This window comes from Sorex araneus, chromosome 5 (assembly GCF_027595985.1).
Source record: "Sorex araneus isolate mSorAra2 chromosome 5, mSorAra2.pri, whole genome shotgun sequence".
Taxonomy (NCBI): domain Eukaryota; kingdom Metazoa; phylum Chordata; class Mammalia; order Eulipotyphla; family Soricidae; genus Sorex; species Sorex araneus.
The window spans coordinates 131948048-131963352 of NC_073306.1; the positions used below are offsets into that span (position 1 = coordinate 131948048).

General features: G+C 60.6%; 1 protein-coding gene across 5 annotated transcripts in view; it reads right to left on the reverse strand.

Annotated features, from left to right (window-relative positions):
* The window catches only part of KCNB1 (potassium voltage-gated channel subfamily B member 1), a 104897-nt gene that overhangs the window by 23470 nt on the left and 66122 nt on the right, over positions 1 to 15305 (reverse strand). The gene's annotated exons all lie outside the window — the stretch shown is intronic.

Sequence of the window (15305 nt, forward strand, 5' to 3'; positions counted from 1 at the left end):
CGGATGCCCACAGGAAGAGCTCCCCAACGCCCTCCTTCGTTTATGGCACAAATACGAAAGCCAAGATTCAGAGAATTGGGGCTGGAGCGATAGCACAGCGGGGAGGGCGTTTGCCTGGCACATGGCGGACCCGGGTTCGATTCCCAGCATCCTATAGGGTCCCCCTGAGCACTGCTAGGAGTGATTCCTGAGTGCATGAGCCAGGAGTCACCCCTGTGCATTGCGGGGTGTATCCCAAAAAGAAAAAAAAAAGAAGATACAGAGAATTGAAGTGGCTTAAAGTTAGTCATCAGGGCTGGAGCGATAGCATAGCATGGAGGGCATTGGCGTTGCACGCGGCCAACCTGGGTTCGATTCCCGGCATCTTATAGGGTCCCCCAAGCAGCACAAAGATTAATTCCTGAGTGCAGAGCCAGGAGTAACCCCTGAGCATCACCGGGTGTGACCCCGCCCTTCCCCCGAAAAAAAGTAAAGTCAGTCATCAAGGTTTGGGGTTGGCGAATTTTTTCTAGAAAGGGCTAGATGGTTAACATTCCAGACATTGAAAACTATTTTTTTTTTTTGCTTTTTTGGGTCACACCTGACGATGCACAGGGGTTACTCCTGGCTCTGCACTCAGGAATTACTCCTGGTGGTACTCGGTGACCATATGGGATGCTGGGAATCGAACCCGGGTCGGCCATGTACAAGGCAAATGTCCCACCCGCTGTGCTATCGTTCCGGCCCCTGAAAGCGAATTCTCTCAGTGGAGTCTCTAGTTGAGGTGTGAATACAGTCTGAACAAACACATAAGCAAACAGGCACATCCGTGTCCTAATAAAACTTTATTTGTAAAAAATCAGCAGTGGGCTGCAATTGGCTCGTGACCGTGATGAATGGTTCATAGGTATTATGGGGTAGGCTACGGATTTCATGACTAATGAGACAAATGATAAAAGCAATTATCACCTTTTACTGAGTGTTCCTCCCAGGCTAGGGATTAGCACTTTCTGTGTAATACTTTTCATTCTTACAACCACCCCAGGAGGTGTTGTGTCGCCACTGGTCCAGAAAGGAACTTAAGCCTCCAAAGCCAGTGAGCAGCTGGGCTAAGACCCTAACCGAGGTTTGTCTGGGGCCAGAGAATAAACGTCTCAGGTTGTGACAGAGTCAGAGGAGAGCCACAAATCTTTCGGACAGACACACAATGATCTTCCAGGCAATTCCCAGGGACTTGGAAGCATCCTGTCTCCACAGCAGACGCTCCCAAATGGGACTACAATTTTTTCCTCTTTCTTGTGTGTGTCCGAGAGCTACACCCGGTGGTGCTCAGGGCTTACTCCTGGCTCTGCACTCAGGGGTCTCTCTTGGCAAGGCTGGAGGGTCAGACGGAGTGCTGGGGGTTGAACCCAGGTTGACTGCACACCAAGCAAGTGCCCGACCTGCTGTGCTATCGCTCTGACCCCCACTGGACTACAAGGGTTTTGTTTTTGTTTTTGTTTCTGTTTTGCTTTTTGGGTCACACCCGGTGATGCACAGGGGTTACTCCTGACTCATGCACTCAGGAATTACTCCTGGCGGTGCTCGGGGGACCCTATGGGATGCTGGGAATTGAATCCGGGTCGGCCGTGTACAAGGCAAATGCCCTACTCGCTGTGCTATTGCTCCAGCCCGTACAAGGGTTTTTTTTTTTTTTTTTTTAGGCCCAGAACTATAGCGTGACCCCGTCTGAGTCCCCTGGACCCCTAAGCAGAGGCCCGGCTCAGAGAAAGGACTCACTGGTTATTTGCTGAAATTCACAGAAACCCACTCTGCAGCTTGGCACGAACGCAGGCACACAAGTAACTTGCGGGGAGCACTCTCTTTCGAATCCTTAGTAGAGGTCTGCAGGGTGCGGTCTCAACCCATACGCTGACCTGCCTGCCCAGCCGCTCTCCCAGACCCCCTTTGTCTCCCGCCCAAGGGCTGGTCCGGCACCTGTTGCTGCCGGCTTTGCGGACCGGTTCAGGGAAGGATGGAAAGACGCCAGGCGGGGTTCCGCCCGCCCACCCCTGAGATGCGAAGGAAGGGGCCCAGCGGGGGCAGGAGGGCGAGCCTCTGAAGGAAACAGCCAAGGAGCTTCACGAGACCCCACGGAAGAGCCTGGAAAGCCGGAGGGAGACAGAAGCCCTCACCGGCGGGAGAGAGCCGAGTCTCCGGCAGATCCAGAGAACGGAGGGAAGAGGCGGAAGGAGAGAAGGAGCAAGGCGGGCAGCGGCGGTTTGAGGGCCTGGAGGGCGGGAGCTCAGGGCGCGGCCCTGGGGCCCAGGAGACAGCCGGAAGGGCGCACTCAGCGGGAAGCCGGGCTGGCGGGGTTCGGTCCCTGGCACCGCCGAGCACTGCTCCTGAGCGTCGTGTGTGGCCCCGTGATAAGCCAGCAAGAGAGCCTGGCTCTGACGTCAGCCTTTCCTGGGTCCACCTCCCAGCTCAGCCACTTCGCAACTGAGCCGGTAGTTATTTTGTTTTTTTCTATTTTTTTCCCTCTTTGGGCCACACCCAGTGATGCTCAGGGTTACTCCCGGCTCTGTGCTCAGGAATTAGTCCTGGTGGTGCCCGGGGGACCCTATGGGATGCCAGGGATCAAACCTGAGTTGGTCACGTGCAAGGCAAACGCCCTCCCCGCTGTCCTATTGCTCCGGCACCAGCCGGTAGCTACTGAGGTCACATTCCCCACCCCACCCACCACCCCCTGGTTTTGGACCACGCCCAGTGGTTCTCAGGGCTTACTCCTGACTTTGTGCTCAGAGATCACTCCCGCCGGTGCTCATGGGGTGCTGGGGCTCGAACCTGGCCCAGCCACGTGCAAGACGGCACCCTCCCCGCTGTGCTCTCGGCTCTGGCCGGGCCGGCAGTGGTCACTGAGCCTTCTGAAGGCTCTGTCTTCTCACTGCAGAGGGCAACGGTGGGACAGAGCCTGACACAGGAGGGAGCGTCCAGCCACGCCGGTGACCCCGGGCTGATAGGGCCACCCACTCAGAGCTGTGGCCCAGCTTCCCTGGGCTCTCTGTCCTCGTCCAGAAGACGCCTGTTGGTCCCTCGCCCGGCTCCGGTTCTGACCCCTGCCCCCTGGACCCCTGCCGAGTCCCTCTGGGCTGCCCCGGCCCCTCCCGTCTCAGGCCCCCCCGCTGCGCTCCCTCTCTGGTCCCTCCGTGCCTGGACCAGAGCCGCCAGCTGGTCGCTTCCTTCCCGGAACCCCACGGCGTTGCCCGCGCCCAGCGCGAGGGGGCCCGGCTCTCCCGCCCCCGCCTGTTCCCTACATGGGGCTACAGACACAGGGTTCGACTCCCGGACGGCGCCTGGCAATTCCTGCACTTGCTTATGGTGATGAGAGCCCAGGGGTGGGGGGCTGCTGGCACCTGGGGGCAGAGGTCAGGGCAGCCCCTCCCACCCAAGCCTCATCTGGTTCCAGACCTCAGGAGGAAGGAGACGGTGCAACCCTGGGTGCCGTGAGTGTGTGTGTGTGTCCCTCCCAAACAGCCTCACAACCCGCAGGCAGGCGCAGCGACAGCGTCCCCCAAAGACAAGCTGTGGAGAGCGTGGGGGGTCCTGGGGGATCAGCACGCCCGGGTAGGGGTGCGCTAGCCCGGCAGAGCAGCTGGGTGCTCCTGAGGCCCGGGCAGTCGGTCCCTCAGAGCTGGGAGGGCGCGTGTCCCCAGAGGTGGGCGGGGAGGCCCGGACGGTGAGCTGACACCCACCACCCGGGAAGCCCACCGAACTGAGGCCTCCAGACGCACGACTTACGCGCCCCCTATTGTGGGTCTCTGTGCCCCATCCAAGCCTGAGAACATGCCTCCCCCCTCCCCTCCCCTTCCCCGCCTGCCCCCACCCTCCCCTCCCTTCTCCTTCCTTCCCTTCCCCTCCCCTCCCCTACCTACCTCTCCCTTAAACTCCTACCATCTCCTCCCCCTTCCCCCTCCCCCACCCTCCCCCTCTTCCTCCCCTCCCCCTCTTCCTCCCTCCCCCCTCTTCCTCCCCTCCCCCTCCTTTGTCCCATCCCCTCCCTCCTCTCCTCTCCTATTCCCTTCTCTTCCTATCACCCCTTCTTCTCCCCTCCTCTCCCCACCACCCCCTCCCCCATCCCCTCCCTCCCCTTCCCTTCCCATTCTCCTCCCTTCCTACCACCTCCCCTCCCTCCCCTCCCCTCCCCTCCCCTCTCCTTGCAGGATGGGGGCTGTCTGGGAAACAGGAAGTGGGGAGCGAGAGAGTCCCCTGGCCAGAGGAGCTGGTCAGGCCTGTCTCCTAGGCCCAGGGTCTCCTGGACCCCCGGGGCCTGCCTTCAGTGGGGCGCTCTGCTCTAACTCCCCACCCCCTCAGCGTCGGGGCTGGACCCCGGCTAGGGGGAACCCCACACCCCGCTTTCCACATCCAAGCAGGGCAGAAGGTCCTTGGAAGGCTGCGGGGAGACGTCGGACCCGCCCAGGCCAGCCCAGGGGGGTCCGGGTCAGGGCGTGTGTCCGGTGCTTCTCTGGCGTGGCCCCGGCCTGCCCCGTCTCGCTCCACACCCGCCGGCCGCACCCCTGCATCACGCTCACGCGGCTGTTCGGTGAAGGCGCCCGAGCTCCCGGACAGCCTGACCATGCACGTGAGTCGTGCTGACCGGCCCCAGGCCCAGTGTGGGGGCCCGGCCGGCGCCCCGAGTCCTTGGGGCCTGTCTCCGCTCCCTGCTTTTCCAGCCTTGTTTTCCTGGGACCAGAGCCCAGGCAGGTTCGGGAAGGACTCCAGGAACCCGGGAGCGGAGGCAGGAGCCAGGCCGGGCCTCAAGGCTGTCCCCAGATCCCCTGCTGGTCAGGGCCCGAGAGCCCGGGGCTCCCCACCGCCCTGTCTGCGCAAACAGTGCTCCGGGCCAAGCTCCGGGCAGGAGGCAGGAGGCCCAGGGTGGCGGGGGGCTCCGGGGTGCCCTCCCCCCACCCCCGTCTGGACGCTTGTTCTGGCCCCGGGATGCCCGCGGCTGCCTCCCGCACTCCACACCCCCTCCCTGCTCCCTGGCACCCCCTCCCTGCTCCCCAGATGTCACGTGGCAGAAAAGGCCCTGAGGGTGGGCAGAGGGGGCAGAGGAGGGGGCCAGCCCCGCGGGCACGTCTCTGTGCTGACTCCGGTGCGCTGGCAAGCCGACAGCCGTCCACCCCCATGCTCCTCACACCCTCCCTCGGAGCACAGCCCACCGAAGGGAGGAACAGGCGACCCCGTGTCCCCTTCTGGGAGGAAGGAGGAACAGATCACCCACCCGCACCGGGGAAGCCGAAAATGCCGCCATGGTGAGAACTGGTGGCCAGGGGCCAAGCACGGCCCGGGCACTCTGAAACGTCCAGAAAAGGGTCAGGGGCAGCTCCCCGGCTTCCGGGGGGCGGGGAAAGAGGGCACAGCGCAAGAGGCTGACCGAGTGGGAGGCTGAGTAGGAGGGGGCTGGGCCAACTGGCAAACCGGCCCCGGCGTCACTGGCACGGCGAGCCTGGCGGTGAGACCGCGGACGGCAGGTCTCGGGGAAGCCCCGTGACACGTCACCTTCCGTCACTGCCTTGGTTTCCCTTGAGGTCACAGGGGTCGCCCCGTCCCCGGCAGCATTCAGCGGCCAGGGTTACTTCTGGTGGCAACGGGGATCAAACCTCAGGCATGACAGAGCCAAGGCCACACCCCCAGCCCCACGTCGGCGCTCAGGGGCACTGTTAGCGCCAAGGACTGAGCAGAGTCGCCCACAAGGCAAAGCCCGCTCCCGCCCGGTTTTCTCACCGTTCTTTACTTCCGGTTATTTCATTGTTCTCTCTGCAGGGCTTGTGCAGGCAGCCGGGTCTCCGGTGCATGAGGTGCACACTGCCCAGTGCTCCGACCGCCACCAGGTGCCAGGGGAGAAGCTGAATTCCAAGCAAGCAGCTATTACCCCTGCAAATACCACTCCCACCCCTGCACCTCGCCCCACTCGCATTCAGGTGGAAGACGTTTATCTGACGCCAAGTGCCACACCAGTGGCTGAGGACACAGCACAGAGGAGGAGGACCCTGTCTCGGGCCTCCAGGAGCTGACTGGGAGAGGTAGGTGAAGAAAAAAAAACACCCGTCGATCCATAAATGAGTAAGAGGAGCGAGATGCAGTTCCATGGTTTGGTGGCTGACAAAAACAAAGCAGGAGATGAGTAGAGAAACGCTGCCGTGTGTGTGTGTGTGTGTGTGTGTGTGTGTGTGTTCATCCGCAGCTACAGGTCAGGGAGACCTCCCTTAGGGGGTCTCCTGATGCTGGCCCTTGAGGATGAAGAGCATCCTTTGACAGAAGGCATAGCCCGTGCAAAGGCCCTGTGGTGGGGTGGGCGTGGCTTCTCCGGCAATGGGGAGGGCACAGGGTAGGAGGGAGTGAAGCCACAGGGGCAGGTGGGCTGAAGAGACATGATGAAGGGGACAGGGAGACAGTGCAGTTGGGAGGGCACTTGCCTTCCTCACAATATACCTGGGCTCGGTTCTCGACACCTCACATGGTCCCCTGACCCTACCAGGAGTGATCCCTGAGCACAGAGCCAGGTGTGAGCCCTGAGCATCGCCAGGTGTGGCCCCCAACCAAAAAACAAAAGAGGCCTGGCAAAGCAGTTAGGAATCGAACCCGAGTTGGTCTCGTGCAAGGCAAACACCCTCCTTTTTTTTTTTTGAATCACACCCAGCAATGCTCAGGAATTACCCCTGGTGGTGCTCAGGGGACCCTATGGGATGCTGGGAATCGAACCCAAGTCAGCCGTGTGCAAGGCAAACGCCCTCCCCGATGTGCTGCGTGGCTCCAGCCCCCGGTTGGATTTCACAGCAAGACCCCTCCCCTGTCAGAGTGGTCCTCACGGCGTGGCCACAGCCCCATCCTGCGTGGGCTGGTCTCCCCCAGCTGGTCCTCAGCTCAGCGGCCGCTGGCTCGAGCGCCCTCTCGGACCCCCAGGTGTGGGTGGGTGCCCCCCTGCCTGGGTCCCCCACTGCACCCAGCATTTCCCTGGGTCTTGCCAAGCTGGAGCCGCTTCCTCCCCGTGCACCGAGAGCCTCGATATTGCCCCCTGCTGTGCCCCCAGCTCTGGGGAAAGTGCTCTGAGCAGCACCCCCCCCCCCCCGCCCCGGCCGCAACGTCGGCTCAGGGACAGAACAGGCCCACGGACAAGGCGGCCTGCAGAGAGCGCGGAGCGTGGCAGGCAAGGCCGCCTCACCGGTGCGCATGCGCGGGGTCTCCCCCGCGGGGGCCGAGGACGCGGGAGACGGCGGCTCGTGGGCCCCAGGCCTTTCGCTCCTCTTATGGACTTCCGCTGCCCTCCGCCCCCACCCCAGCTTTCCGGGGGGATTACGGCAGGGGAGTTTTAATTAGAAGGGTCACTGGTTCCGATCCGATTAAGGGAATTAGGAACAGGTGGAGGGGTGCGGAGGGGAGGGGGTGGTGCGAGCCGGGGCCAGGGGCCTGCAGGGGGCACCAGGGCACAGGCCTTCGCGAGGGGGCCGCGGAGTCGCAGAGGGGACTCCCGCAGGGTGCCGTGACAGTGTCGTGGGTCTGGAATAAAATCAGAGGGTTGAGCATTTTATTTATTATTTTTAATTATTATTATTATTTTTTTGCTTTTTGGGTCACACCCGGCGATGCACAGGAGTCACTCCTGGCTCTGCACTCAGGAACCACCCCTGGTGGTGCTCAGGGGATCCTATGGGATGCTGGGAATCGAACCCGGGTCGGCCGCGTGCAAGGCAAATGGGCATTTTATTTTGACTTATTTGCCCAGTGTTCAAAATGGGGTAATTCCATACACAAACACCGAGTTTCAGGCTCTCCTGGGAAGCCAGATGCACCTGGGCACAAGCCTTCCTTCCGGCGGAACCCTCTGGGTGGAGAAGCTCCCCCTTGGTGCCGCCCCCTCCCCCCATCCCCACTTCATAGCTGGTTCCCCGCCACCCGCAGCTCTGACTGCCCTGGTGCCAGACTGAACACGGCGGACACACCTGCTCCCGCCTGTGACCACTTTCCAGAAAAGTCCTGCCTGACCCGGCCGGGCCCAGCTCCACACTCACCACGTCCATCCCGTGTTTCAGTTCCGCCTCCCAGAACTGGGCCTGGCCACCTCCTCAAGCCTCACCTCCTCAAGCCTCACCTCAAGCCTCACCTCAAGTCTCTCCCAAGCCTCACCTCCTCAAGCCTGGCCAACGGGCCACACGGGTGCCCCCCAGCCCCCGCCTCTGGTCAGACGCTTCCCTCCGGCCCACGAGGCTCGGGGGCCCCCGGGTCTGGTTTCCCTCCTTTCACGGACGGAGAGCCGGGACCCGGGGCCCGGCACACGGACGCGCATCCCCCAAGGTCTCTGTGGCTACTGCGGTTCCACTCGCCTGGCCGCTGGGATGTGGGCAGCCGTGACCTTGCCCTGCCTCCCTCTGCGCCTCTCGGCTGGGCAGCAGACGTGACGGGCAGAGCTGGAACAACATCGCGGGCCTGACAGAAGAGCCGAGCGGCGGCCAGGCTGGCGCTTTCCTCAGGCTGTTTGCCAGCCCCCGCCGGCCTGAGAGCGCCAGTGTTTAAGCCGCTGTGTTTGGGGTCTCGACAGTCACTTGGCCGAGGCCTTGCCCAGCCTCCTGGGGTGCTACCTCCCCTCTGCTCTCTGTGCGGGCCTGTCAACCACCCTGCGGCCCCTCCTCGGCTCCTTCTTGCCACAGAGCCTTTGCCACACTGCCCAGCAGCCTGAGATTCTCCCTGCACTCGGCCTCATCCTTCTTTCTCAAGACGTAAGCCTCAGCTCCTCAAGCCTCACCTCAAGCCTCACCTCCTCAAGCCTCACCTCAAGCCTCACCTCAAGTCTCACCTCAAGTCTCACCTCAAGCCTCACCTCAAGCCTCACCTCCTCAAGCCTCACATCCCCAAGCTTCACCTCAAGCCTCACCTCCTCAAGCTTCACCTCCTCAAGTTTCCCCTCAAGCCTCACCTCCTCAAGCCTCATCTCAAGCCTCACCTCAAGTCTCTCCCAAGCCTCACCTCCTCAAGCCTCACCTCCTCAAGCTTCACTTCCTCAAGCCTCACTTCAAGCCTCAGCTCAAGCCTCACCTCCTCAAGCCTCACCTCAAGCTTCACTTCCTCAAGCCTCACCTCAAGCCTCACCTCCTCAGCCTCACCTCAAGCCTCACCTCCTCAGCCTCACCTCAAGCCTCACCTCCTCAGCCTCACCTCCTCAAGTTTCACCTCCTCAAGCCTCGCTCCTCAACCTTCACCTCCTCGTGCCTCACGTCCGCAGGGCCGCTCTTTTCGACCCCCCTGACCAGCTCAGACCCCTCGCCACACTCTCTTGACTGTCATGTCCTCTCCATTGTCCTTGTCCACGACGGAGGCTTGCAGGAACGGCTGAGTCTCGAGTGTCTCAGCCTTGCATCTTCAGAGCACACAGAAGGTGCTCCATAAATATTTATGGGCCAAGGGTCTCCTTTCACCCCAGTGACAATCTGTGGGTAACGCTGCACCCAGAAGCCTAGAAAGACAATATGGGAAATGACGGCAGAGAGGTGGCAGGGGCCTGGTTTCCATCCAGGCCTGTCAACAGAAGCACGCGGTGTGTCATGGCAGGGACGGAGCGAGGGGGTAGCGTGCCGAGTGACGTCAGCCCCAGGAACGGCGCAGACGACCTCTCACACGGCGGAGAAACACGCAGAGGGCAGCGACAGAGGTCAGAGGCCACACATGAGAACCACGCCACGCCCAGTCTGGGGGCGGGCCCTGGAGGGAGGGCGGCGGGACCCTGGGGGGTTTTGGGTGTCTGAGTGATGAGCACGGGATTAATGGGATTGAAGTCATGGTATCTTAACCAACGAAGCTAAAACAGTAAAGGTGTTAAAATGATGGCAAACAATAAAAATGAACAAAAACCAGGCCCCTGAGACTCCCATCCCCTTTTTGCAATACGCAAGAACTGCTCTGATCCCAACACCCTGGCGTCTGAATTATGGTTTTAATTTTTTACCTGCGTTTATTTATTCATTGTGCTGCCCAGGGGCTATTCCCAATCCCATGCCCAGGGGGTCACTCTCCTGGTGCTTGAGAGACCCCTCAAGTGGTGTCCGCTGACTGCAAAGTCAGCGCTTTCGCCCCTGGACTCTCTCTCCGGCCTGGGTGATGGTTTTTATTTTATTTTAGTTTAGTTTAGTTTTGCTTTTTGGGTCACACCCTGCGATGCGCAGGGATTATTCCTGACTGTGCACTCAGGAACCACCCCTGGCGGTGCTCAGGGGACCATACGGGATGCTGGGATTCAAACCCGGGTCGGCCGTGTGCAAGGTAAACACCCTACCCGCTGTGCTATCACTGCAGCCCCTGGGTGATGGTTTTTAAATTAACCCCCTCACGGAACCTTCTCCCCGAGGTCACTGGGCTCCCCCCACGCCCTGGGCCGGCGCCCTCTGTGGGAGCCTCTCTCTGCAGCAGGAATTCTGGGGGCCGGTGAGCGGTGGGCGTCGGGGACCGAGAATGTCTCTGCAGCGTGCGGAGGAGGCGGGGAGCCTTGCCCTTCCCGCCTGAGCGGCCGCGTTCCGGGACTCACCCACCAAGGGCGGAGGGGCCGGGCTGTGCGGGCCGCGTGGGTCTGGACGGTGATGGATGGCCCCGGCCCAGCCTGCGGCAGACGGGGAGCCTGAACGATCTGCAGGACGGGAAATGCCGCGGGGGAGAGTGTCCACGGGGTCCCTGTTCCGAGGCTGGCAGCGTGGGAGGGAGGGGCAGGAGCCGGAGACAAGCCGGGGGCCGGGGCTGCCGCGGGAAGTGGCCTTATCTCGCAGCCCCTTAGAGAGTCTTTTTTTTTTTTTTTCTTTTTGGGTCACACGGCGATGCACAGGGGTTACTCCTGGCTTTGCACTCGGAGTTAGTTCTAGGGGCTGGAGCGACAGCACAGTGGGGAGGGTGTTTGCCTTGCACGCGGCCGACCCGGGTTCGATTCCCAGCATCCCATATGGTCCCCTGAGCACCGCCAGGAGTAATTCCTGAGTGCAGAGCCAGGAGTAACCCCTGTGCATCGCCGGGTTGCTCTGGGGCACTGCAGGGACCCTCAGCTCTGGGTGCTGCAGGACCCTCAGAGTCTGATACCGACAGTGCAGTTCGCATCTGTGCAGGCTAGAAGATACTCTCTCTCTGGTGCTCAGCTTCTTCCTGGGCAAACCTGGGGGCTCTTTCGCCTCCCTGCGAGACACGGGGTCCAGCGTCGGTGTGCAGAGATGCCCAGACACTGGGCGCTCCCCACCCACTCTCTCTCCGGGCGGGAACGGGGTCTGGCGCCGAGGCCCCGGGCTCGGAAGAGAGCTGTGCTGGGCAGCCGCGGTGAGAGCCCACTCGGCCGAGCAGAGCCCCGCGATGAAGTGCTCGTTTCTCTGGCACGAGCGAGAGACGCCACTAGCTCAGGGGGAGCCGTGGGTGCAAAGGAATGTGCCCCGGAGTGGTGTGCAGGATCACTCCTGGCAGTGCCCAGGAGCCCAGGTGGACTCGGGGCTCAAACCCGGGGCTCAAAGGGCCTGTATCAGCCCTTTGAATCATCTCTGGCCCCATACTGTAGTTTTTCTGTTTCTTCTATTTTTTAATTTTTTTTGCTTTTTGGGTCACAGCTGGCGATGCTCAGAGGCTCCTCCTGGCTCTGCAGTCAGGAATTACTCCTGGCGGTGCTCAGGGGACCCTATGGGATGCTGGGAATCGAACCTGGGTCGGCCGTGTGCAAGGCAAACGCCCTACCCACTGCGCTATTGCTCCAGCCCCATGTAGTTTTGTGTGTGTGTGTGTGTGTGTGTGTGTGTGTGTGTGTGTGTGCTTTAATCCTTTGTTTTTAACTGGGCTGGAGCTATAGCACAGCGGTTGGGCTTTCACCTTTCACAGGACCGACCCGTGTTCGATTCCTCCGCCCCTCTCAGAGAGCCCGGCAAGCTACCGAGAGTATGGAGCCCGCACGGCAGAGCCTGGCAAGCTACCCGTGCGTATTGGATATACCAAAAACAGTAGCAATAAGTCTCTCAATGAGAGACGTTACTGGTGTCCGTTCGAGAAAATCGATGAGCAACGGGATGGCAGTGACAGTGCAATGTTTTTAACTGGAATAGCCACTGCTGACAAAGACAAATGACCTACCAAGTTCCTTGGTTAGGAGGAACAGCGAAGAGGTAATGTTAGTAAGCATCTAAGTTGGGACCTGAAGGGTGGAGAGGAGCCAGTCAGGGAACTGGGGTGGGATGGGAACAGCTGGTACAAAGGCCCTGTGGTGGAACAGGAGGAAGGTGGCTGTATGGCGAGAGAGGTAAGGGGCTGTGGGAGGTCTCCAGGCTGCACGCATTAAGTGCCCAAGATGTGGTGACTGTGGCTCAGGACAGGTTCCTGTGACGCCTGCACTTCTTCACGGCCCACCGAGGGCATGCAGTGGAAGGCAAGGAAGGACATTGTTCTCCGGACCTGGGAGGGTTCCTCAGGTACTAGGTGGCGTTTCCCCTGGAAACCGCACGGCTCTTGGCCTGAGCGAAAGGGAGCCGGACCCACTCAAGCGTCCCGAATCCTCCGCAAGAACCATCCAGGAAGGCCACGAGGGGGAAGCAACTCTGGACTTCAGCTCGACTCTGGACCCCTGAGTCCCCCCCGCCCCAGTCACTCAGTCCTTGCAAGAAGTCTTCCTGGAGCACTGGAGAACCCATGTGTAGGAACAAGGATTCTGATCTCCCCCTGCACACAAACAGTGCTCCAATGTCAGGGTCGCATCGGCTTCTCGGCCTAAGGAGCACTCTTTCTTTCTTTCTTTCTTTCTTTCTTTCTTTCTTTCTTTCTTTCTTTCTTTCTTTCTTTCTTTCTTTCTTTCTTTCTTTCTTTCTTTCTTTTTTTCGCAATAGCACAGCGGGTAGGGCGTTTGCCTTGCATACGGCCCACCTGGGTTCGATTCCTCCGCCCCTCTCAGAGAGCCTGGCAAGCTACCGAGTGTCCCGTCCGCACAGCAGAGCCTGGCAAGCTCCCCGTGGCGTATTCGATATGCCAAAACCAGTAACAACAAGTCTCACGATGGAGACGTTACTGGTGCCCGCTCGAGCAAATCGATGAACAATGGAACGACAGTGCTACAGTGCTTTTTCTTTTTGGTTCTCGGGCCACGCCCGGCGATGCTCAGGGGTTACTCCTGGCTCTGTGCTCAGGAATCACTCTGGCGGTGCTCGGGGAACAGAAGAGATGCCAGAGGCTGAACCTGGGTTGGCTGTGTGCCAGGCAAGCGCCCGCCTTGCCCTGCCACATCTCCGTCCCTTTCAAAGCACATTTCCGAGCTTCCCCACATTCCCCGGGTACGTGCTCAGACCTGAGCGGGGAGATGGAAGGAGAAAAGCCGGGTGGGATTTCTATAAATTCCTTTTAATTTTGGCCACAGCCAGCTGAGCTCGGGGCTTACCCTCGGGACCATAGGTGATGCCTGGGATCGAACCCGAGTCAGTGGTATGCGAGGCAAGTGCTCTCCCCAGGGCACTCTCACCCTGGGCCCCTCCAAACTGCTTCACGTCACAGAAGGTTGCCTCATCTCTCCAGATCTCTCTCCATCCTGCTGCCAGGGACACTTACGTGATGTCTGGAACTTTGGCAGCTACACGGAGCAATGAGGCTGAAAGTCACACTTTGGAACAGGAGAGCAGTACATAGAAATGAACCTGGGTGGGGCTGGAGTGATAGCACAGCGGGGAGGGCGTTTGCCTTGCACACAGCCAATCCGGGTTCGAATCCCAGCATCCTATATGGTCCCCTGAGCACAGCCAGGGGTAATTCCTGAGTGCAGAGCCAGGAGTAACCCCTGAGCATCGCCAGGTGTGACCCAAAAACCAAAAAAAAAAAAAAGAAATGAACCTGGGTGGGTCTAGGGGGGCTTTGTAGCGATGCCCCCCGTCTGGAGTAACGCTCACCTGGCCAGTGGGAGAAAGACCCTTTCCTCTCGGGCTCAGACCGAGACCCTCCTCCACACAGCAGCACCAGGAGCCCCTCGGCCCCCCAGAATTAAGACTCACATACTCCCACTTGTCTACGCTGCATCTGGAGTCAAGACCTCTCCTTGCCCACCGTAAAACCCACCGCAGTGGCCCCTACCCCGGGAAGGCCCTACCGCCGGCGCCTCACGGCACGACGCCAGTCACTGCCCTTTCGTCTCTAACTCCTGCCTTTTTTTTTTTTCTTTTTGGGTCACACCCGGCAATGCACAGGGGTTACTCCTGGCTCTGCACTCAGGAGTTACTCCTGGCGGTGCTCAGGGGACCCTATGGGATGCTGGGAATCGAACCCGGGTCGGCTGTGTGCAAGGCAAACGCCCTCCCCGCTGTGCTATCGCTCCAGCCCCCTCCTGCCTTTTGGGACTCTCAGTAGCTGCTCACTCTCCTGTTATGAAAGAGGAGTCAGGGACAGTCCAGTGGGGAGGGCGTCTGCCTTGCATGCAGCCAGCCCAGGTACGACCCCCGGAACCCCACCACATGGTCCCCCGTGTGGCATCAGGAGTGATTCCTGAGTACAGAGCCAGGAGTAAGCCCTGAGCATCCCTGGGTGTGGCCCACCCGAGAGAGAGAGAGAGAGAGAGAGAGAGAGAGAGAGAGAGAGAGAGAGAGAGAGAGAAGAGAGAGAGAGAGAGAGAGAGACAGAGACAGAGAGACAGAGACAGAGACAGAGAGAGAGAAGAGACAGAGAGAGGGAGAGAGGAGAGGAGAGGAGAGGAGAGGAGAGGAGAGGAGGGGAGAGGAGAGGAGAGGAGAGGAGAGGAGAGGAGAGGAGAGGAGAGGAGAGGAGAGGAGAGGAGAGGAGAGGAGAGGAGAGGAGAGGAGGGGAGGGGAGGGGAGGGGAGGGGAGGGGAGAGGAAGGGAGGGGAGAGGAGGGGAGGGGAGAGGAAGGGAGGGAGGAGAGGAGGGGAGGGGAGAGGAAGGGAGGGGAGAGGAGGGGAGGGGAGGGGAGAGGAGAGGAGGGGAGAGGAGGGGAGGGGAGGGGAGGGGAGAGGAGGGGAGGGGGAGACAGAGGGAAAGACAGATCAACAGAGGAGCTCTTGGCACTTCTCTGGACTGCCTGGCAGAGAGGTGCTCCTTGATCAGAGCTGCTGAGTAGACAGGCTGAAAGACCCCGGGGGCTGTCTCTGGCCCCCTAGAAAGAATCTCTCTCCAAGACTGAGGCCAGTGCAGGGGGACTCTGTGCCAGGAGACAAAGGCAGGTCCTGGTGGTGCCGTCCGAGCCCCTGGGGTCCAGCCGCTCCTGAAGCCGGAATATCTGGGAGTCCCATTTGCCGCTTCCTGGCTCCAGCAAATCCCTCCCCCGGCCCCCTTAAACACTCAGACTTCACTTCT